The sequence below is a fragment of the Artemia franciscana genome, chromosome 1 (genome assembly GCF_032884065.1).
Source record: "Artemia franciscana chromosome 1, ASM3288406v1, whole genome shotgun sequence".
Classification (NCBI taxonomy): Eukaryota; Metazoa; Arthropoda; class Branchiopoda; order Anostraca; family Artemiidae; genus Artemia; species Artemia franciscana.
The window spans coordinates 2,965,135-2,988,347 of NC_088863.1; the positions used below are offsets into that span (position 1 = coordinate 2,965,135).

General features: G+C 33.4%; 1 pseudogene; it reads right to left on the reverse strand.

Annotated features, from left to right (window-relative positions):
• The window catches only part of LOC136033643 (NEDD8-activating enzyme E1 catalytic subunit-like), a 93,968-nt pseudogene that overhangs the window by 66,432 nt on the left and 4,323 nt on the right, over nt 1-23,213 (reverse strand).

A 23,213-nucleotide genomic window follows, 5' to 3' on the forward strand; every position in this document is an offset into this window, starting at 1 on the left:
ATATGCACAGACAATGGGACAGCGAAGAATGTTGTATATTCGCAAGTTTTACGTAGTTAAAAACACACACACACACATATATATATATATATATATATATATATATATATATATATATATATATATATATATATATATATATATATATATATATATATATATATATATAATATATATATATATATATATATATATATATATATATATATATATATATATAAATATATATATATATATATATATATATATATATATATATATATATATATATATATATATATATATATATATATATATATATATATATATATATATATATATATATATATATATATATATATATATATATATATATATATATATATATATATATATATATTCACAGGTGGGACATAGGGACACAACTACAATGGCGCGTAACGACTTACGCGCGCGGGGGGGCGCGAAGCGCCCCCACCAACTAGGTGTTGGGGTGGCGCGAAGCGCCAACCCATATATATATATATATATATATATATATATATATATATATATATATATATATATATATATATATAAATAAGTTGTCTGTGTGTGTGTGTGTCTGTGGAGTGACGTCATGTTTGTGTGTCGACTGACGTCATGTTTTCGACTGACGAAACTGCAGACCGGGACATCGGGACACAAATGACGACCGGGACACCGGCACATAGGGAATATAAATGACGACCGGGACACTCAAAGAGAAAGCGACCGGGACACAAGGAATGTTCGATTAGCAATCACCATCAACAAAGCACCGGGACACAAATGACGACCGGGACACAGGGAGTATAAATGACGACCAGGACATAAGTAAAAAAAAACTAAAAAAAGGTAAAAACTACAAAAAACTAAAAAAAAAATAGAAACTAATAATAAAAGCTAAAAAAGAAAAAAATGAAAAAAAATGAAAAATAAAGGAGAAAACCAAACTAAAAAAAAAAAATAAAAATACAAAAAGAAAAAAGAAAAAAAAAGAAAAAAAACAAAAAAAAGTAAAAACCAAAAAAAACTAAGAAGAAAAAAAATGGGAAAAATACAAAAATTTTATTTCATCATATACCATTTCAAAAACGAATGTATATACAGACCGGGACACCGGGATACAAATGACGACCGGGACACAGGGAATATAAATGACGACCGGGACACAGGGACACAACTACAACGGGGACGCCGGGGGGCACAGGGGGATATATAAATGACGACGGGGACACAGGGAATGTTCGATTAGCAATCACCATCAACAAAGCTCAAGGGCAATCATTAGAATCATGAGGTATAACTAAAAAAACTAAAAAAAAGGTAAGAAACTAAAAAAAGACCAATTCAAAACGAATGTATATACAGACCGGGACACAAATGACGACCGGGACACAAGGAATATAAATGACGCCCGGAACACTCAAAGAGAAATCACAGACTGGGACACCGGGACACAAATGACGACTGGGACACAGGGAATATATATATATATATATATATATATATATATATATATATATATATATATATATATATATATATATATATATATATATATATATATATATATATATATATATATATATATATTTGTGTTTGTGCTGTAGCATTGGTGATTTCTCTTTTCATTATATTATTCGAGGTTGGATCCAGTGCTGGTGGAGAAAATTTTTTTTTAGTTTTCTCCCCGACAGACCTTTACCCTGGTCCAGGTTTTTAACCTGATATTGGTAATTATTGGTGAGATGGCACTTATGCAAATTTCATGTTCTTTCATCTTTTTGTTTATGTATTTATTGACCTATTTACCTATTGACCTTGGCATGTTTTTTGGACTTTGATTGTTGGATTTTTATTTGGATGTTGGTTTGTTTTGGATTTATTTTCAATAACTTTTTATGCAACAAAACACAAATATTAGCCTCGGAACTCCGAACGATTTTTTGAAAGTTAGTAAGTGTAAAAGTCGTTGTTTTCATTGCCAAGATCATTTTGTCCCACGGACTTCTGTTAAAAGTACATTGTATAATAAAAATTTTGCATGCAAGTTACGTGGTAATGTTAATTGTGGAACAACCAATGTAATTTACCTATTAGAATGTAATAAATGCTGCCTACAATATGTGGGGGAAACAACTAATAATATATATAAAAGATTTTCTGGACATAAGACAACAGTTAATAATGAAAAAACTAACAACTATCTATTTCAACATTGTAATAATGGTAAATGTTCCATATCAGATATAACTGTCACAATTTTAGAAAATTTAGAATTAGAAAATTTAAATAAAGAAGAGAAGAATAATAGACTACGTAAACAGGAGGATTTCTGGATCCATGCTCTTGGTACAGCTTATCCCTTTGGGCTAAATGGTCGTGTAGCAAAATATGGTGACATGTCTCATGTTGTTGTTAAATGTATTGATGGTTTTATGGACCATCCTTCTTTTACTTGTCCTACTAAACGTAAAAAACGATCGAGAGGACATAGGAAAAATAATAGAAAAAATGAATTAGATGTACATATGCTTTCTATAGATCTATGCCAGCTACTTGAATCTAGGGGTATGATTTCTGTAATAAAGTGTCTAAATAATTTATCCAAGAGGAAGTTAATCAAACTTTTCTGGATTGTTAAGAATAATACAGCTCTTGATTATAATTTTAAAGTAATATGTGATACAATTTGCATTCTAACTAAAACGAAATTTATTTCAAAAAAGAAAAAGTTCGATAAGATTAGTAATAAGGATAACAGATTATATTTACCTATTAATTTTACTTGTAAGCAGATTGAAGATATTAATTTACCAGAAATTTTAAATCAGCGGCATGTGAAACAGGCCCTTCCTAGTAATTTAAATTATAATGATAGTCCAGTTTTAACTTATAAATTTTCAAAAACTATTGGGCAAATTATTTTTAATTATAATTTAATACTAAAAAAACTAGATAGTGATATAAATTGGAAACCGGTTTGTAATTGTAAGCAACTTGGCCCATTTGTAAATCCTACTTACAAACATGTTATAACAGGGGACTTGTCAATAATAAAGCAAGATGATCTTCAAATTATAATGAATAAAGGGGCTAATTTCCGTCTTTCTCATCATCTGAAACCATCGAGTGTTCTTGATGGCTTGGAAAATGATTTTGATTTATTTATTGATAAGTGGTGTAAGAAAGAGAATAAAAATAAAGAGTTTTCAAAGTTGGAAGAATTTAATTATTAGTAGAGTAAGAAATAAAATATATTCTAACTTAAAAAATAGTAACACTAAATCATTATTTTATAATGCGAAGATTAAACAAGCAATTGCTAATCTAAAGAATGAATTTGTAATTGTGCCAGTGGATAAAGCTAATAATAATTTTGCCATAATTTGTCAGAAGCTGTATTGTGATATCTTAAAAAGGGAGTTATGCACAACTAATGTTTACGAAAAGGTAAATATAGAGGATGAGAATTTAATTGAAAAGACTGAAGAAACACTTTTTAAAAATTTTAATATTAAAATAAATGACAATGATAAAAAGTTCCCTTTCCTATATTGGACTGTAAAATTTCATAAGAATCCCCCTAAACCACGGTTTATTGCTGGAGCAGCTAAATGTCCAACCCGCATTGCTGCTACTGACCTCTCTTTAATTTTAAAGGAAATTGTAAATAAACTTAAAACCTATTGTTCTGGTATTAAAAAATTTTCGAATTTTAATCCATATTGGAGTGTTAATAATTCACTGCAGGTGATAGATTCTTTAACAATGGTTTCAGCTAAAAGAATTGAGTCTTTCGATTTTGCGACAATGTATCGGCACGATCACTAGCCCAAAAATAGCCCAAACTAACTCAAAAATAGCGAACGCAACTATAACCTTATAATGCACTATTTTAGGTAAAAAGAAGGAATGATAGAAGCGGCATACCAGAAAACTTACACATAAGTGCAGGTCAAAAGCAAAATAAGAGCTTTATGAAAACATAAAATTATCGTTTTTATGAGAATTTATAAGTTAAAAAAAAAAACTAGCTCTGGAAGCTAAGTCAGGCCCATAGAAAGGTGACCAATTTTAATCTATCCTGCCATATTGGCCTCTCACCCAAACTATCTGTCTTGCTTTTTCTCCAATTAACCATGGCTTGATGTCAGCAAATTGAATTTAATTCAAAATACAAAAAATGAAATAACAAATAAGATAAAAAAAAGGCATGTTGCAGTGGACGAACGTATAAGTAGACTTTGGAAACTATCAATCAAACGCTTGAATTCTTCCTGAGAATAATTCTCAACAATCTACAAACATGTAGATTTGCTAAAGTGACACTTTATTACTCTATATTGAAAATGGCAGTAATTGCAATTAGTTGTTAATATGTTTCTAATTAATATACAAAACAAATACATTACAAATTAGTTAAGTATATGTAAACATATGTATATATAAATATATATATATATATATATATATATATATATATATATATATATATATATATATATATATATATATATATATATTTATATATATATATATATATATGATTTTTCGGTTCCCCACAAATCGTTCTACCCTGATTCTGGACACAGACATAGGATGATTTTAATCTATAGACATTTGTAAGCTTCAAATGAATCCTAATGTGACACAGGTTTCTTTGACGAATGCAAGGGGCTTAAAAATAGTTCATTAATTATAATGCTTTATAAAAAGTTTCTGGTAACGAGTTGTAAAAAGGAGTGAGCTGGCTCAATAGTAAGTGAAACTCTAAAAATAATCGATTTTTTATACCAATAGATGCATAAAAAGAATCATATTTTTATGCTGTTTTAGATATATAAGTTTCATTAAGTTTAGTTTTCGCCATAAAAAGTAATTAGCCTGAGAAAGCTTGCCTTATTTTCGAAAATAAGGGGAAACACCGAATTAACTACGAATTAACTTAGGTAACATACATTTATATCCTTGTATTTTAACAATTTTATCTTCACAAGAAGATAATAGTTAATATTTTTCTTCAATTTTAGGCACATCTGCGATGTGCCTATAGCTAGAAAACACAACGAACGTTTTGTCCAAGACGTTCCTTTTTTAGAAGAATTTTATGCGGGAATAATTCCACTGAAACCTCCTGCTTTAACTGGAGGCTATAACATTTGTGAGCGATACATTGGATTAAGAAGTTATAGTCAAAACATTATTAATTTTTATAATTAACCACGAAGTTACATCACCGACCTTCACTGTCACAAGAAGAGGATAGTCTTCTGAAAAGAGAGGACATTAGACTACAAATATTTAATGTAAGATGGTAAAAGAATTTCACTGATACCAAAGAACTTGGAAAAACTGGATTCGTTTTTGTTGGCCACAGTGAGCATGTTCAGTGTGCTTTTTGTGCAGGTATTGGTGGAATCTGGATATAGGGTGATGTGTGTAAAGATGAAAACAGAAAACACTTTGAAATACATTTTTTTTTCAAGGAGTTGAGGTGGGGAACATCCTAGTGAAATATCCTGCAGTCAAACTATAGTCAAGCTATAGTCAAAACTTCTGAATATACAAAACCAGTGAGTATATTCTTGGAAAAGTGCGAATCAATGTGTTAGCAACTCCAATAGCACATTGGGATAGGGCTACAGTTAACCGAATATAGGGGATACGAGGGATTAGGACCTCCAAAGGTCCTAACTAAATCAAAAATAGGGGAGCCCTATTAACAGGGTTAGCCCTCACACTTAGCTTCCCCCTCCCGTCATGTTCAGTCTGCTCTAGGCTTGTTCTGACTCTGTTAATGTTTAAAGGTTCTCGAAGAGATTGTAGGTCCCTTGAAATTTTTGAATGTGAGCCAAAAATGATAAGAGCGTATTAGCTCATTAAAACACTTTTGATTTCACCCTGAAAAAGAGTTTTGCATAAGGCTGAAACACAATACGATACTAGTTGGTACAAATTTTAGGGTGGCGCTTGCTTATACTTAAGAGTGAGCGTTTTGAGCACGAAGGACCTCTCTACTACCTAAGAGTTTCATGACCAGAAAGTATATTATTAATATACCCAAAATGACTTCGGTTGCATTGAAATTATACTATAGGTTTAATAATGAGAAATTATTCCATTCGTCGGCCTCCGAAGTGACACTTCAGCTCTGATGGGACCTTACTACCAGCTAAAGGTGTAATGACCATAAATTATCCTATACTTGGGCCCGCAAAGAGACTTTTCACATACATTAGCCCCCAATTACGAGCTAAGAATTTAAGAGCCAAAAATTACCCTATACATCAAGGTATAGTACTTCCTTTGCGTTTCAGCTATTGTAATATTCTAACGAGTCTTAGAATACATACAGAGGGAGTGCTGGTTTTCATTGGCATTTCTTATTTCCGAAGGAAATCCGACAGAAGAGCATCTACCCATGATAGAACATCATTGGCAACATGGAAAAAGAGTGACAATTGTTATTCCGTGAAGCATTTATGATTTTAAGCAGTAAAAAGAATTTATATTAAGCTGAGAAGGATTATTAATCAAAGGATTAGGATTCTTCATTTCCTTTCCTAGGGCCACAGTAAAAAGCTAAGTTTTCGGCAATAGAATGAAGGATATTGAACAAATACCTTATTTTCAAAAAACTAACCGCTAAAAGAATGGGTTCACAATAGCAAAATATATTAAGCTTCCAGGGTTAATCTGGCACGTTTGAAAAAATACAGGGTTATTCTGAAACATTTGGGAATGATGGAAAAAATATTGAAAGTATTGTTTTCCATTGTTTGGCTGGTACACGCCCAACGAAGTCCAAAAAATAATCTGAACCAATTTTCAACACAACGGCTTGAAAAAAAGACTTTCAAAACAATTAAGTGCAGTCAAAAAACTTCTGATTGGATCAGACCGATCACATGACAGGATTCATACAGTGCACATAGAGTTGAACTTCTGGCGATTAGTGTTAAGTCAAGTCTGGCACGTTTGAAAAAATACAGGGTTATTCTGAAAAATGTCGGAATGGTGGAAAAAATATTGAAAGTAGAAAAATAAACTTTGGAATCACTTTAAAACAGATAAAAGGTAATAAAATAGTTCATTAAAGTGAGTTAGTTGCAGACTTTTTTAATAAGAGAAATTGAAGCTCAATAAAAAGGAGTAGCGAAAATCCACACTTTTGGCAGCTAGCTGAAGGTCGCTGGCTGTCAGCGTGCTGAAAGAAAAGAAGAGTATGAAAATGAAGTCTTGATTCACACTTTGATGACATATCTCACCCTCGGCAGCTTTACAAGGAAACTGCCTCAAGTTTTCAAGTTAAATTTCAGACACGCTATGAAAATGCATGGCATCTATATCCTTGGCTGGTTTTTAATCAAGCAAGCCGCATGCTGTGTAGTCAATTCAGATGGTCGGTAAAACTCCCTACAAACATTTATTATAAAATCACGGGCCCGCTGATTCAGACACATTCCATACGGCTGGTCAAACTGCAGAATGAATGAATGAACTTCATTATCCGTAAAAGTGTAAAAAAACAACAACATAAAGTACGGAGTATTATAAATAAACAAAACAAAAACGATAAACAGCAAGAAAAAAATTTCAAACTAACAAAAGACAACATGGACTAATTAACAAGTATCAATATGGAAAAAGGTTGCAGAGAGTTGTAAACACGAATAAAGTAGGTAGTCTTTTTACATAAATCATCACTGGAAGACCGAATCCAAGAAGGCACATCAATTGTTCAAGGCAAGGGCAATTATTTTTCTGTTTTGGTGCCATCTAGGAAGCTGGAGGAGGAATTTGAAATATCTGAAATAAACCGCACGTAGAGTATGGCGATTTTTCTCACGAAACAAATAAGCCATGCCTGATAAAAACAAAAGCACAGGGGCACAATAAGCGTTATAAATCAAGCACAAACCGTTGCGGTTGTAACGGCTTTTGTTTGGGGATATTTTTCCATAGACGACGCGTAGGGTTTTCACGGCTTGATTCACTGGGGATGAAAAAGTAGTGGAAAGTGTTGGACCGAAACACAGACTAAGCCAACTAACTAAAGAAGAACATGGCAGAATTGCAGTCCCAGCAACGAATGGAGCGACCACATAAGGGCTATTAAAACAAATAAACTCGCATTTAGACCCATTAACTGACAGTCAAACAGCAGACAAACCAATATTACCGGAAGAAACAGAACTTTTAGGGGACGCAGGAACGATGCAAGCTCACATTAAAATATACTAGAAGACAATACGGCAGAAGTTGCAGCCTATATATGGTTGAATGGGGGATATCAACTTTATCAAGTCAATTTGTGCAGGTCCCTGACATGCCTACCAATTTTCATTGTCCTAGCACGTCCGGAAGTACCGAACTCGCTAAAGCACTGAAACGCCTAACTACCCCAAAGAGAGTGGATCCAGCCCGGTTTCGTCAATCACGTATGTACGACATTTGCTTATTCTACCCACCAAGTTTCATCCCGATCTCTCCACTCTAAGTGTTTTCCAAGATTTCCAGTTCCCTCCTCCAAATCTCCCCTAATGTCACCAGAACTGGTCGGGGTTTAAGGTAAGAGATCTGAGACATGAGTTCCTTCTTAATATCAAATTCAAAAGTACCTCACGAACGATCACCCGCTCTTAAGTTAAAAATACCTCAATTTTTGTAATTTTTCCAAATTAACACCCCCTGCAACTCCCCCAAAGAGAGTGAATCCATTTCGGTTGTGTCAATCATGTATCTAGGACTTGTGCTTATTCTTCCCACCATGTTTCATCCTGGACCCTCCACTCTACGCGTTTTCCAAGATCCCCCCTCCAAATCCCCCAAATGACATTGTATCCGGTCGGGATTTAAAACATGAGATCTGAGTTACGATGTCCTTCTAAATATGAAATTTCGTCCGATGAAATTCAAGATCCGATCACTCCTTCGTAAGTTAAAAATGCCAAATTTTTTTCTATTTTTTCAAAATTACCCCTCCCCCCAACTCCTCAAAAGAGAATGAATTCGTTCTGTTTATGTCAATCACGTATCTAGGACTTGTGCTTATTTTTCCCACCAAGTTTCATTCCGATTTCTCCACTCTAAGCATTTTCCAAGATTTTAGGTTTCCCCCTCCAATGTCACCTGATCCGGTCGGAATTTAAAATAAGAGCTCTGAGACATGATATCCTTCTAAATATCAAATTTAATTAACATCCGATCTAATTTTTCCAAATTATCTGTTCTCCCACTCCCCCCAGGTGGTCGAATCGGGGAAACAACTATTTCAAATTTAATCTGGGTTGGCCCCTGATACGCCTGCCAAATTTCATCGTCCTAGCTTATCTGGAAGTGCCTAAACTAGCAAGACAGGGACTGACAGACCGACTGACCGACAGAATTTGCGATCACTGTATGTCACTGGGTAAATACCAAGTGCCATACAAAGTAATTTTTCTCTAGGGATGGAATATTTGGTTTAAGGTTGGCTTCAGTATGACTTATTTTGGAAAAGGGTTATTTCCAGGCTTTGGGAAAGCCATGGGTGGAAGTAGTTATAGGCTCTACTAAACTGAAGCAAAACTCGACTTTCTTAAAACTTGAGACCCCTCCCCCTTTCCTTATTTTAGATAGGGCTTGTGATATCACAGCTCGATATGAGCCCTGATCCTAGTCATCTTTAGTCAAGCTTTCATTTGGATCCGTTGCTCCATTCGCAAGTCATACTAAATTAAACCAAAAGCTTGACTTTTTTCAGCACTTAAACAACTCCCCCTCGTTCTATTTGAGCTAGGGTTTTCTTCTCAAAACTTGATGCCTGTCACGGTCTTATGCACCTTTGGTTCAATCTTCGCTAAGATCCATCAATCTCGCAAGTTAAACTGAATGAAATGAAAAACTCAACTTTTTTAGCACTTAAAGCTCCCTCCCCCTAATTAAGCTTGAGTCTTCATCTCCAAACATTATGTGTCTTATGGTTTTGACATCTTTGGCTTGACTCATTGAGATCCATTACTTCATTCACAAGTTAAACTGAGTCAAACAAAAAACTCAACTTTTTTAAGCACTTAAAGACCCCTCCCCCTCGCCCTAATTAAGCTTGAGTCTCCATCCTAGAACTCAATACATATCATACCCTTAGGCATCTTTATTCAATTTTCATCGAAAGTCATCTCTCCATTTGCAAGTTACAGTGAATTAAATGAAAAAGTCGAATTTTTTTAACACAAAGTCCCATCGCCCTAATTGTGTTGCGAGAGCAACACTTTGGTTTTGTCCTTTTTTTTCCTATGCCGCCGATTTTGGCTTATTCCTGGAAACTGGTAAAGGTCTAACCTGTGCGGTTTTTACGGAAAGTGTGGACCTCAGGCCGGATTGATGAATATGGCATCACATTTTGGAAAGCTCCACAGAACTCTTGCCTGGGGCCAAAAAGGATGATTTTTGCTTGTCCAAGAGCCAGACCCTAGGGTGTGCGAAGTGAAGTGGATTTACGTAGCCTATTTCAGAGAGGAGTATCTGAAGTTATGCAGCCAAGTTTTCGTTTCATCAAACCATTTTTCTGCTTTCGAGTGGAAAACTCCGTTCTAGCAGGCAAGCAGGCAGGCACCACTTCTGAAGATGGACTAAAATCTATAAGTGTTAAATATATGCGGCAGTTACCCGGCCCCACAGCCAATACATTTCTTTGAGTGATAAATAGAAAAAATTACAGAAGCAAAAAAGCGGCATTTTCCCACGGGTCCGAAAGTGCTGCCGTGATTTTCGCTGGGTTTATCATTTGTTTTTTTGGACTTTGGATTGAGGTAGAGAAATGTTATCAGATGTACCTCTTAAACTTTAAAAGTTCTGTCATTGCTAAAGAAATTTTGAGTTTATCCTTTGCTCCTTTCCAAGTGGTGACGTTAAAAAGTTGGCCTACGGCAAAAACTCAACTTTTGAACTAAGACAGATAGATTTTTTTTTCGACGGCATTCGATAGCTCTTGATGAGCTGATTAAAGTACATGTCATCCATTTTTTGATACAAAAATTCCTTCATGAGATATACTAGTTTGAAAGTTTCAAGGGGTTGACAACTTCAGTAGTAGGGTAAACACTGAAACCAAAAATAAGCCGATACCAATTGTGAGATATGTAGGGGACTTGTAAGGAAAGGTCAGCTGTTAGCTCATAATCATATTCAGCAGTGATGGGTATGCAAATTTTGCTATTCGGTGTACCTATTTCCAGTTTCCAGTTATTTCCAGTATTTGTTTCCATATCCAGTATTATTTCCATATTTGTTTCCAGTGTATTTAATGATAAGACTAAGTTGGTTCCAGTGGTAAGACATGTAGGGGACTTGTAAGTAATAATCGTCTGTTAGGCTACAATCATCTTTAGTGAAGAGGTTTTGTAACTTTTGCGAGTTGGTGTAGCCTACCCATGCTCACTGTAACCTAGTATTAAGTGTTTACACAATGGGTACAAACGACAACGTAAAACAACGAGGCAGTATCGTAATAATTAATAGAGTGCCATCTATGGTATTTTGCTCCTGAAAAGTTACGGATAGCTTTATAATACCAACTAGATTTTATAAGATATTGTTCCAAGTCTTGATCTGTCACGATGTCTTCGATTGAAAAGGATAAAGTTCAACTGGCTGCAAAGTGAATTTAGTCCCTTCTTTCGATATTTCTTTGCTATTGTTGTTTTTTCAACGCTGAGGAATAGCCTTTGATCATGTGATTACTAATCTCGACCTTCTTTGAACATAACGTTTTAAAAGCTCGATGGGCTGACAAATTCAGCGTTCAACCGATAGCAAAGAAACAAAACCAAAGTGTTACTCTCGCAACACTTTATTCGGCGAAGCCAGACAAAGGTTGCCGCAACACTTCACGTTGCTCAGGCAACGTAGGTCTAGTTAAGCTCAACTTTAATCCAAATAGTTCAATTTTAATACAAGTCTGACTGGCGGTTCTCCCGCTATACTCGATTGCACAGACGGGCGGACATACAGACAGATCTCAAAAACCTATCTTGATGGATATTTTCAATTATCCAAATAGGTGGTGATGCCTGGATGATGATATGTTATTGTTTTCCTTTTATGGATCCAATGAGCCAATATGGCTACCTGAGACTTTGCAAAATCCGTCCATTCGTCTGTCTGTCTGTGTGTTCACGTATAGGGGGAGAACGACTAGGTTGGATTTGGATGGAAGTTTTGATGGCCAGATTTGGTGCCAAGGATCATGAGACACATCAAGTTGAAAGATGAAGACCCTAGCTCAAATAAAACAGGAGGGAGAGGGCTTTACCTGCTAAAAACAGTTTTTCGTTTAATTCAGAGTAACTTGCGGCCGGAGAGATGAATCTGAATGAAAATTGAACCAAAGAGGCCTAAGACCATGACATATATCAAGTTTTGATATAGACCCTAGCTCAAATTTAACAAGGGGAGTGGATTTTAATTCCTTAAAAATTTAAGTTTTCTGTTTAATTTAGTATAACTTGCAAATGGAGTAACGGATCCGAATGAAAACTAGACCAAAGATGCCTCAGATCAGGGCTCATATCAAATTCTGGTATCACAAACCCTATCTCAAATAGGGCGAGGGGGAGAGGGTTTCAAATCTTAAGAAAGTTGAGTTTTCCTTTAATTTAGTAGGGCCTATAACTTATGAATGGAGTGACAAATCTGAAGTCAGATTCGTCTGAATACCTGAATTTGCTGGAACGAATTTGACAAAATACCACTGCATTGGATCCAGCTAGAATTCCCTAGACTTGTTAGTTGCAGACAACATTTAGATGGGCAAAGATTCATAGCTTCAGTAGTTTTACCAATAATATGGTCCTGAAGATGATGAAATGGTAGAAATCTGGCTCAGTTTACGAGATGACAAAACTTAAACACTAATGTCAGAAATATAAGCCCGAATGGACTACAGTATGCAACATTTGGCACAAAACAAGTAATTTTAGCTCACTGTCGACCAGTGAACTGTAAAATAATTTCAATTTTCTTTGTTATATCTTTTAAACAAAAATTAAACCAAGTGTTAATCATACTATAATTTTTTTTCTTCAAAAATAAATACCTTATTTCATATCCAAAAATAGGGCATGGAGCTATATCTGAGTTTACTCTAAATCTAAAGGGTGATGTTTTCTTGTACATTGCCAAAGCACACACACACAAAAGCCATATCTGAGTTTGCTCTAAATCTAAAGGTGGTGTTTTCTTGTACATTACCTAAGCACACACACACAAAATTTTCGTGTCAAAGGTAAAGTATTTGAAAAACAAGTACATTAAAAGTATCTTAAGTAATAAGTATTTTGTAATCTTACTTAAGTACAAGTACAAGTAATGGAAAATTTTAATTAAGTAGTACTTCAAGTAAAAGTACTTCAAGTAAGTGACAGCCCTGGCACAAACACATAAATAAATAAAAAATAAATACAGCAATGGTTAGTTTACGTATTTAATATATTAATACGTGTGCAAATATATAGCCCAAATTTGTTTCTAAACTATTACAGATTTTTTATACCCCACATTTAGGTCATTTTTAAGAGGTCAAAAAGTGCTTAAATCTGATTTTGCAATAGAATCAATTATTATATTTGTAAACAGCATTAAAAAAGGCATCAAGTGGTATATTCACTTTATATGAAAACCAGTAATACTGTTAGCACTAATTTTACCATGCTTTCTTCTGCACAGTAGATCTAGATTAATAAATTAGCTTGTTTTCCATTGTCTTTTTCATAATTTGGATCATCACCCTATAAATTGGACTTTCAGTATTAGGAGGTAGTTGTAAGCTAATGATGAAGTCAAACATTTCTTCAATCTTTAGTTTTTTACAAATTATCTTAATCTTATTAGTTTTGGGTGGAAGTATATGGTAATCAAAAAATATGTGTTGGGGAGTTTTCTCTGTTGTTAAACACCACTTGCATAGTGGAAAATGATATATATTGAATTTGAATTGGACATGGACTTTCCATTGAAATTGGACATAATTCAGAAAAAAGATATCCTGATTTCAGTCTATAGTACCACACTGTGTCTTCTCTAGAACGAAATGGGGAATTTCGAAATGGTAGACACTTTATTTGTCCATGACGTTTCATAGTATCTTGTAGGTTCCCCAATTTTGATTCTGGTTGAGGGTCAATATTTGCTGCTTCATTTGCTAGCCTATCAGCAGTCACATTATGAATCAGTCCTTTATGAATAGGAATATATATTTATATTTATGACAATTTTATGAATATATAATGAAAAGAGAAATCATCAATGCAACAGCAAAAACACAAAAAAAAAGAAAAAAAAGAATGGAGATAGCAGGAGAAAGGGAAAACTGTTTTCCTAAATTAGTGATTAATATAGACCAGCACTTGAATGAGGCCTTAACCCTACTCATCCATACAACCAAATAGGTCAAACAGCATAGCCATACACAATCAACCATAAAGAATAATCCATGGAGAGGCAGTCATGTCATCAATAAGTATAAGTTGTCATTTACCAAACAATAAAGACAAATAATTCAGAGACAACAACCCAACACAAGGGCTCATCAGGAGAATACACTTGCCTTTAGGGTTTTGGCACTTTAAATTATCTACCCAGTCAATTGTTGTGCCTCCCACCGAATATCCATGGCATCCCCGTGTCAGATATCACCCCCAAAATACGTGCCTATGAAAAAAACCAGCAAATGTAGAACAACCAAGTAACACCAAAACAAGCTTATCCCATTAATATATTCCTCTTTTTAGCAGCAATAGGTAAACTAAATGTGATAAATTTTACCAAATCACAAATATTAACTCATAGAAAAAAACCTGAATGAACTAAACAATTATAGAATTCATCATTTACATGTGGCTATCTTTAAAAAATCCACTCTAATAGAAACACAATTCAAAATAAATGGTACTGCATCAACTTTTTGCAAACCTCCAAAATTAGTCAAAAATTTCCCAAAGTATTTCCAGATAATTCTTTTGGTATTTTTTTAAAAGTTTGTTATAATGAAAACTAAATTTTTTAAATTGCCAAGTTAATTTATTTGCAGAAAAACCTCTTAATATCAATTTTTGGCTTAAGATTTTACATCTATTTTTAAAATCAATATAATTACTACAAATCCTTGCATAATGAAGTAAATGTGAGATAAATGCTGAATATGTGATATTTGAGCGTGTATTACTTTCAGGGAATGGGAAACTTATCACTTCAAAATCAAAATCTTCTGTTTTGTTATACATTTTAAAACTCAATTTATTATTATCAGAAATATTAATATTTAAATCTAAGAAATGATCTTCCAGACCAGCGCTATGACTAGGTTCAAGAGTAAGCTCTGATGGATATATATTTTTAGAAATATCAATGAAATCCTTACAATTTAAGACCAAAATATCATCTAAATATATTTTATTATTTGATAAAAACATTTTTTAAACTATTTGGATTATTCTTATCCATCATATATTTATATTCTAGTTGACTTAAGAACAAGTCAGCTATAAATGGGCTGGCATTCCCCCCTCCCTCCATGGGAATTCCCATGATTTGCTTGTACAAATCACCACCAAATCTTATATAAGTATTGTATAAAACAAAATCTAGTAACTCAAAAATCATATCCAAGCTGTAACATCTCAAGCATATACTTATATTTATGAATTACATAGACATTGAATATATTATTTATATGTGAATTATATATATGATTTATATATGAATTATATGACTATAAATGAATTATATGAACTTATGAATTATATAATTACTTATGATTATATGATTATGAATAGGCCTATATGATTACTTATGAAGTAGGAATTATATGATTTATATATGAATTTATATAGAATTATATATGTTTATTGATATATGAATTATATAGACATATTATAGAGACTTATATTTATGAATATATATTTATGACTAGGAATATATAGTGAAGTGAAGTGAATCGCCGAAAGACCCCCTCTGTGTTTTAACACCTTAGGGTCCATGCACTTCCACAATTGTATTTTTACAATTTGCTGCGAAAAGTTTACAACGTCCTTTTTCTATCAATCCATCTCAAAAATTCACAAACTAAATTTATACTTTCGATCGATTGTTCTTCAGTTAATGCTCTTCCGAGTAATTCTTCGCATAGTTTTATTTGATGTTCTCTCATAAACCTTCTAATGTCTGTCCTGTAGATACAAAAGATATCTATTTTATTATCCAAACAAAACTGCACAAGAAGGTCCTTATTAACTTTCACAAGTGATCTGGCATTCCAGATTTTAACATTGCTCTTAGTGCTTTCAAGGAAAAGTCAGTAGCACTAAAATATACTTTGAACAAATTGAAAAAATGTCTACCAAGAATGCTTGTGAACGGTGCCCCTATAATCAAAAATAAATCAAAGTACAAAGAATTTATAGAACACAGTAATCCAGACATAGAAAAACTTGTCATTGCTGGAGAAACCTTCGAAGTGGTGACTATTATTGAAAAAGGCAAAAGTTGCAGCGTCATATTAGAAATGAGCCCAAAAATCAGAGGAGACAGTTTAAAAAGAGGAGGCCTCAATTTTGGATTTTTACGCGTACAATGCAAAGATTATATTAACCTTATACGATGCACGAATTGTTGCCTTTTCAGCCATAAGAAATCTGAGTGTAAGGGTGATTTCACCTGCTCTTGGTGTATGGGGTAAAATGTATGGGGTAAAGTACGGGTAAAATTTTACTTTAGCTACTTTTGGCTATCTTTGAAAGAGGTTAGGTTAGGAAAATGAAACTGTCAGGGATGTGTCTAGAGGCTAAAGTATGTCCCAGGAAGGTATTTTGAAGTACCTACATCCAATTCTTTTTCCTCTAAGGGGTCTTGAAATTTTTGGGTACCTTAATTTTTGGTTATCAGTTTCTTTAACTCTGGCTCTATTTCTGAAAAGACAAATTCCTGTTGATTGAGCAGAATTTTAAGCCATAACACCCGGTTTTTTCCAAATTTAGAAATAATCTTTTATGCCACCTCATTATAGTTTAAATATATGGCTGATATTATTTACTCTCCATGAATTTGTGTTTTATTTATTTCATTGATGTCATTTGCTTTCTTTTAAAAATACATTTATTTTCTTACATCAAGGTTTTTCTTTTGTGAAAAAAATTGAATTGTTTTTCTTATTACATGTCATAAAATGCAAATTAATGCCTGGCCCTTCATTTCATAAATTTAACTAAAAGTCTTTGAGGAATCTTATATCAAAATACATCTGACACACTTTAATGGTAATATTTAGATGACATAGGACACTATTAACGTTTTGCCTTTACTTTGCTAAAAAGTTGTCTTAAAAGGTCCTAAGTTTAGAGAGTTATGTTAATATTCTTCTTGCTGATCAGTGTAATTATTTTTAAAATTCCTTCTGTTTAAAGCATTTTAGAGAGATTCTAAGCCAACCATGATATATTACTGTCACAAATGATTTTGCTCAAATGAGCTGTTGGAAAACAAATAAAACATATAATTTTTCTTTTGTTATTATTTCAAGACTAAAATATCACAAAACTAAGCATTCATATTGCTTATTGTATCTTAAGTAAATACAATCCCTGATGGAGTTTTGTTGATACCTGTCTTAAAATTTATCTGTCTAAATAAAATGCATATTGTTTCAGGGACAGCAGTGAAAAATGGCAGCAACTATGACTTGAGGTGGGTTTTTTTTAGTATTATCTCTTTTCAAATGCTTTTTGTTCTCTGGTCACATTTGTGTTCCTTCCAAAGTGACTGGCACTCTAGGTTGACAATCCTTTATCCAAAGGGCACAGGTTTAATTCCTGGCATTACCAGTTTATTTGGTTTGGGATAAAGGTCAGTGATGTGACTCTGTAATTTCAGGCAGAATTGGCCCAACCTCATAAGGTTACCTAGAGAAATCTGGGGTCAGTAAGTAGGAAGGGCATGCAAAAGCACAGGATGACTGGCCCCTAGCTTCCTATTACACTTCCTGGCTAAAGGACCACCTGGTCCTTTACTGGGCCTCTGACTTAGCCATAGAAGCTTTCTTTTAAACCCATTAAATATAAGTACAAAGGAAGAAATGCTAGTAAGGTGGCCCTTCCTTTTCAATGAATTGTTGACGTATAGACAAGAGTGTAGGTCATAAGAGATGGCTGGTGAGTGTATTGCAACGTTTAAAAATTTAGGGCAATTGCTCAGGTTGGCAACTGAGCACCAAAGTGAAATTTTGTGAATGGCTTTTCTTTGTGACACTGTTATATTTATCTAATATCAAGTATTTTAAACTTAATCTTCATTGTTTTGTTTTAATGGCCATGGCCCTAGGACTTTAGTGCATAAAACCTACTTGTGTCCATCCATTTTCCTTTAAACAAACACTAGTTCTATATTTCCTAGCTTCAATAAATATATGAGCAATTTTGAGACCAGGGGTTACAAAATAGGTCAAAACTTGCAAATGAAACTGTGTTATGACTAATTAATTTGTAAGAAATGTATATAAATTTAAAGATTAAAAAAAAATCATGTAGAAAACAAACAAGACAAATAAAAAAAAAGTATCCCTTTACAACCATCTAATGAAGTGTCACAAATGTAGGTCACCCTTAAGATTGAAATGAACAAAGCTTCAATTATGAATCTGTTTTCTTTAAACAGACTAAAGGGGCAAACCTCCAAGATCTGACAACTTCAATCTCACTTTTGAGCTCTTTCCTTTTCAATGGGAACTTTCTATGGATTTTTTTCAACCAATTAAATAGTAGGGACAGGATCAGGTACAAGTGACCTTCCACTTAGCCTATATACCCTGGGGAAAATCATGCAGCTCTAGACTAATAATTGGTAAATTTGTTGTTGTTTATATTTTTGACTTACAAATAAAGTGAGCATATCCCTTGATGCCTCTTTTATGTTCTTTACAAATATAATAAGTGCTTTAATTGCAAGTTAGAATTTAAGCACTTTTTGAGCTCTTAAAAATGACCAAAATATTTCTAGTTTCTGGTTATAAAAAAAAGATTAAAACATTGGTCTCAAACATTGGTCTCATTATTAATCCATTTTTAAAACGTTATATAATCCATAAGAACTGATTTTCCACAATTAATTTGGATTAATAAACTTTACAATATCATGCTGTTTTCTTCTTCCTTGAAGCCAAATTTTCAATTAAAGTATGTATTTTTGGTCATTTTTGGCAAAATAATGTGTGCTTTTGGTCATTTTTGGCAAAATAATGTATGTTTTTCACTGCCAAAATTGGTTATGTTAGGTAAGGTGAAAAGTACTTAAATTTGAATTAGCAATATAAGCAATTATTATATTTGTAAAGAACATACAAAAAGGCATCAAGTGGTATATTCACTTTATTTTTAAGTCAAAATATGAACAACAAAAAATTTACCCCCAACATGCCTAATTTACAAATATATAGCCCAAATTATATATTTTCAATGTATTCTGCCACCTGTTACTTGTTTTTCCAGTTCTTGTTTTGCCACAGTAGGTAAAGGTAAAATGTTGGGTAAAATTTTAGTTGTGTGGCTTCTAGCTATCTCAGAAAGGGGTTAGGTTAGGAAAATGAAACTTTCAGGGATGGGTCTATAGGCTAAATTATATCAACGGAAGGTATTTTAAAGTAACCACCTCTACTCTTTCTCTCTCTAGAGAGCCCTGACATTCGCCTACATTACAGGTCTATACCTATTGAAATTTAGACAAAACAACATTTTACCTTAATTTTTAGTTACCAGTTGCTTTTTCTCTGCCTTTATTGCTGAAAATGCAGTTCCTGTTATTTGATTAGAATTCTGATCCATATCAATGTTGTTTTTTTCCAAATTTAGGAAATGCATTTGCATATATTTAAAACCTTATAAATTTGGATTGAGCAAAGCTGTGAAGCTGAAAATAATTTTGTTGTACTTCATTCAAGCAGAAGATCTATTTTGCAAGATTTCACTTTTATGACACAAATATTTTTGAAAATCATCAAAGGTCAGGGCCCTCAAGAGGGAGAAGGAGCAGAGGTAGGTACTTCAAAATATCTTCCCGGGACATACTTTAGCCTCTAGACCCATCCCTGAAAGTTTCATTTTCCTAACCTAACCCATTTCCAAGATAGCAAGAAGTCAATCAACTATAATTCTACCCAATTTTGTTGTACTTCATTCAAGCAGAAGATCTATTTTGCAAGATTTCACTTTTATAACACATATTTTGAAGGTCATCAAAGGTCAGGGCCCTCTAGAGGGAGAAGGAGTGGAGGTAGGTACTTCAAAATACCTTCCCAGGACACACTTTAGCCTGTAGATGCTTCCCTGAAAGTTTCATTTTCCTAACATAACTCCTTTCTGAGATAGCAAGAAGTCAATCAGCTAGAATTTTACCAAGTGATTTTCTTTCAAATAAAATTGATCTACCCTAAATAGGGTGATAATCCTGTCTTCAAGCAATCATCACATTAAAGTTGCAAACCCATTGTTATCATCACAATGCAAATAAGCTGAAATAGCCATATAATTGACTAAGTATCAGTGCAGTATTAGTATTTTAACCATGGTGTAGCTCCTTTAGAATTATGCTTGAGTAATCTGATGTCAGCTACCTCTTCTAATCACGATAGGGCTTTAAACTAATTTCCCAGGGATCAAAAATATGACATATTTTCCTTTAACTACATATCTTTAACTATATTGTGTATCATATTGTGTATGTGTATCATAAAAAATTATTTTTAAGCTTTCTGATCTAAAGGATTTTTTCAAACTTGGTCAACTATCAGAGACAGCACCTTACCTATTCTTGAAATTATATTAAACAAATCTGATAAATTCTAGTAGGATCCAGTTTGGTGATATTTTTGTATGTACATTTATTCCATCTTTCATTTAAATTTGATACTCCTTTCACTAACTTCAGCAAATCAACAAAAAATTCTACTTTTTGTGTATAGAACCCCCTCCTCTTTCCCTATTTGACCTAAGGTCAATGAAAAAAACTTTAAAAATCTTAGCCTTTTTGACCTAGGGTCATAGTCTCAATCAAACAGATGGATAAACAAATAGATATTGCAATGTCTGTGTTATCTATAGCTAACACATTTGATCCCAGAAAAGATTTTACAAAATTTTATCATTGTCAAACCAAATTTAGCATGCTGATGAACCTGATATTTGCCTTGTAGTGTCCTTTTTTAAATAATATTTATCAAAAATGAAAAAAGTCTTTTATTTTTGCTGTTGGAGATGTTTATGATTTTACCGAATGTTATATTTGAGTGTGGGTGTGTGCTAGGATTAACAATGCTTATGACAGCAAATGTCCTTCCATTGGTGGCACCATAGAGTATTGAATCCCTGACCCTGAACTCCTGAGTCAACTGTCATATTTGACATATGTGAAAAATGTATTTAATTTTTTTGGCTCCTAAAGGGATGATTGAAAATAGTCAGAGCTTTGGGGTGTGAATCCCATAATTTGTCCTGTTGGAAGGAGGCTTGTACTCTACTTGCAATTTTCATAGTTTCTTGTTAATCTTATAATCTCAATTTTTGCAATTTTCTTGTTTCTTTACCACTTCAATGGAATTTAATGAACCTGTTCTTGTTCTTTGTAATATGCCCTTACTGTATTTGGGATATACCTGTAGGCTTCTCTTTGATTCTCTTCTCTACAATACCATCCTTATTTAGATCAGGTTGCATGTAGCTTTTTCTAAATGTTGTCAAGTCTCTTAAGTCACTTATACCTGATGCTTTTCCTACTGTTTTTAGTTGGTAAAAAAAAAATCCAAAGAAATTTTATATATGGACCAACAGCCCCCCCCCCCCCTCCCCCTTACAGAACTCAAAACCAAATCTCTCATTCGTTCACTTTAGAAGATTTTAAAATAAGATCTCTTATACATCTAAAGATTTTAAAAGTGTAAATTCATCATCTCATAGGATTTGTGCTTTTTGGCACAAGTTATACAGCAAGCAAAAAAATGATACTTTTTACCTATGATACAAGTCTTACAGCAAGCAAAAACCGATACTTTTTAGACTATCAAAATTGGATTCAAACTATTGATTAAAGCCAATTAGAAACCAGATTTCTATTTCTGGTCTGGTCAACAAACTGGAGGTGAAAACCTTCGTTGTAATAAATCTTTGCAAGGAGGTTTTGCCATATGTTGTATAATTAAAAGAAGAGTTGTATTGCAACATTTCTGAGGTCAGTCTACCCAGTGCTTAATTTAGAAATCTGGGTTGATTCTGGATATATAAGGTAGACCAAAAGCTAGTAGTATTATTCAGTATTAATTCAGTCCTGATTCAGTCTTTATTCTGTACTCAGTCTTTGATGTGCATTATACTGCAGTCTCTCATTGAAGTCATTTTACCTGAAGTTGTATATGAAGTAAGAAAATAAAATTATTGTCAATAATTGTGTTTGTCTTTGAGTCAAGGTACCAGGTACACTTCCTATTGTCTACTGGATCGTTCCCAAGGGAATCTGCCCAACTCGGGAGACCTGAATGTCATGATAATGATTTTGTCTCCATAGTTAAAGAGACTTGTCAATAGAACCCTCTCAGTCGATGTCCCTTAACTATAAAGCTCCCATGTTACAAACTTAACTTTATAAGAGCCCCCCCCCCATAACAGGTGGTAAAGTATGTATGTAAAATGTGTCAAGTACAATTATTCAGCATATTATGAAGTGAGTGGCACATAATACACAAGTACCATATTCAGTAAGAGAATAAAAAATGGCATTAAGCAGTATAGTCACTTTATTTTTAGGTCAATCTATGATCTGCTCAGCAGATACCAATTTGCCAATTTGATAGGTCTATAGGCTACCTACTGAAAATTTGACGAAACAATATTTTACCTTAATTTTCCGTTATCTGTTTCTTTTTCTCTGGTTTTATTTCTGAAAATTCACTCCCTGTTATTTAAGTAGATTTTAAGCCATTTCAATGGGTCTTTTAAAAATTTACCAAATGTATTGAGGATTGATCAAAGTTATGAACATGAAAACAGTTTCTTTTTGTACTTCATTTAAGCAGAAGATCTGTTTTTCAAGGTTTCACTTTCATATCACAAGGATTTTTAAAGATTGTCAAAGGTCATTGTCCTCTAGAGGGAGAATCAGTGGAGATAGACTAAGAACTTCCAAATACCTTC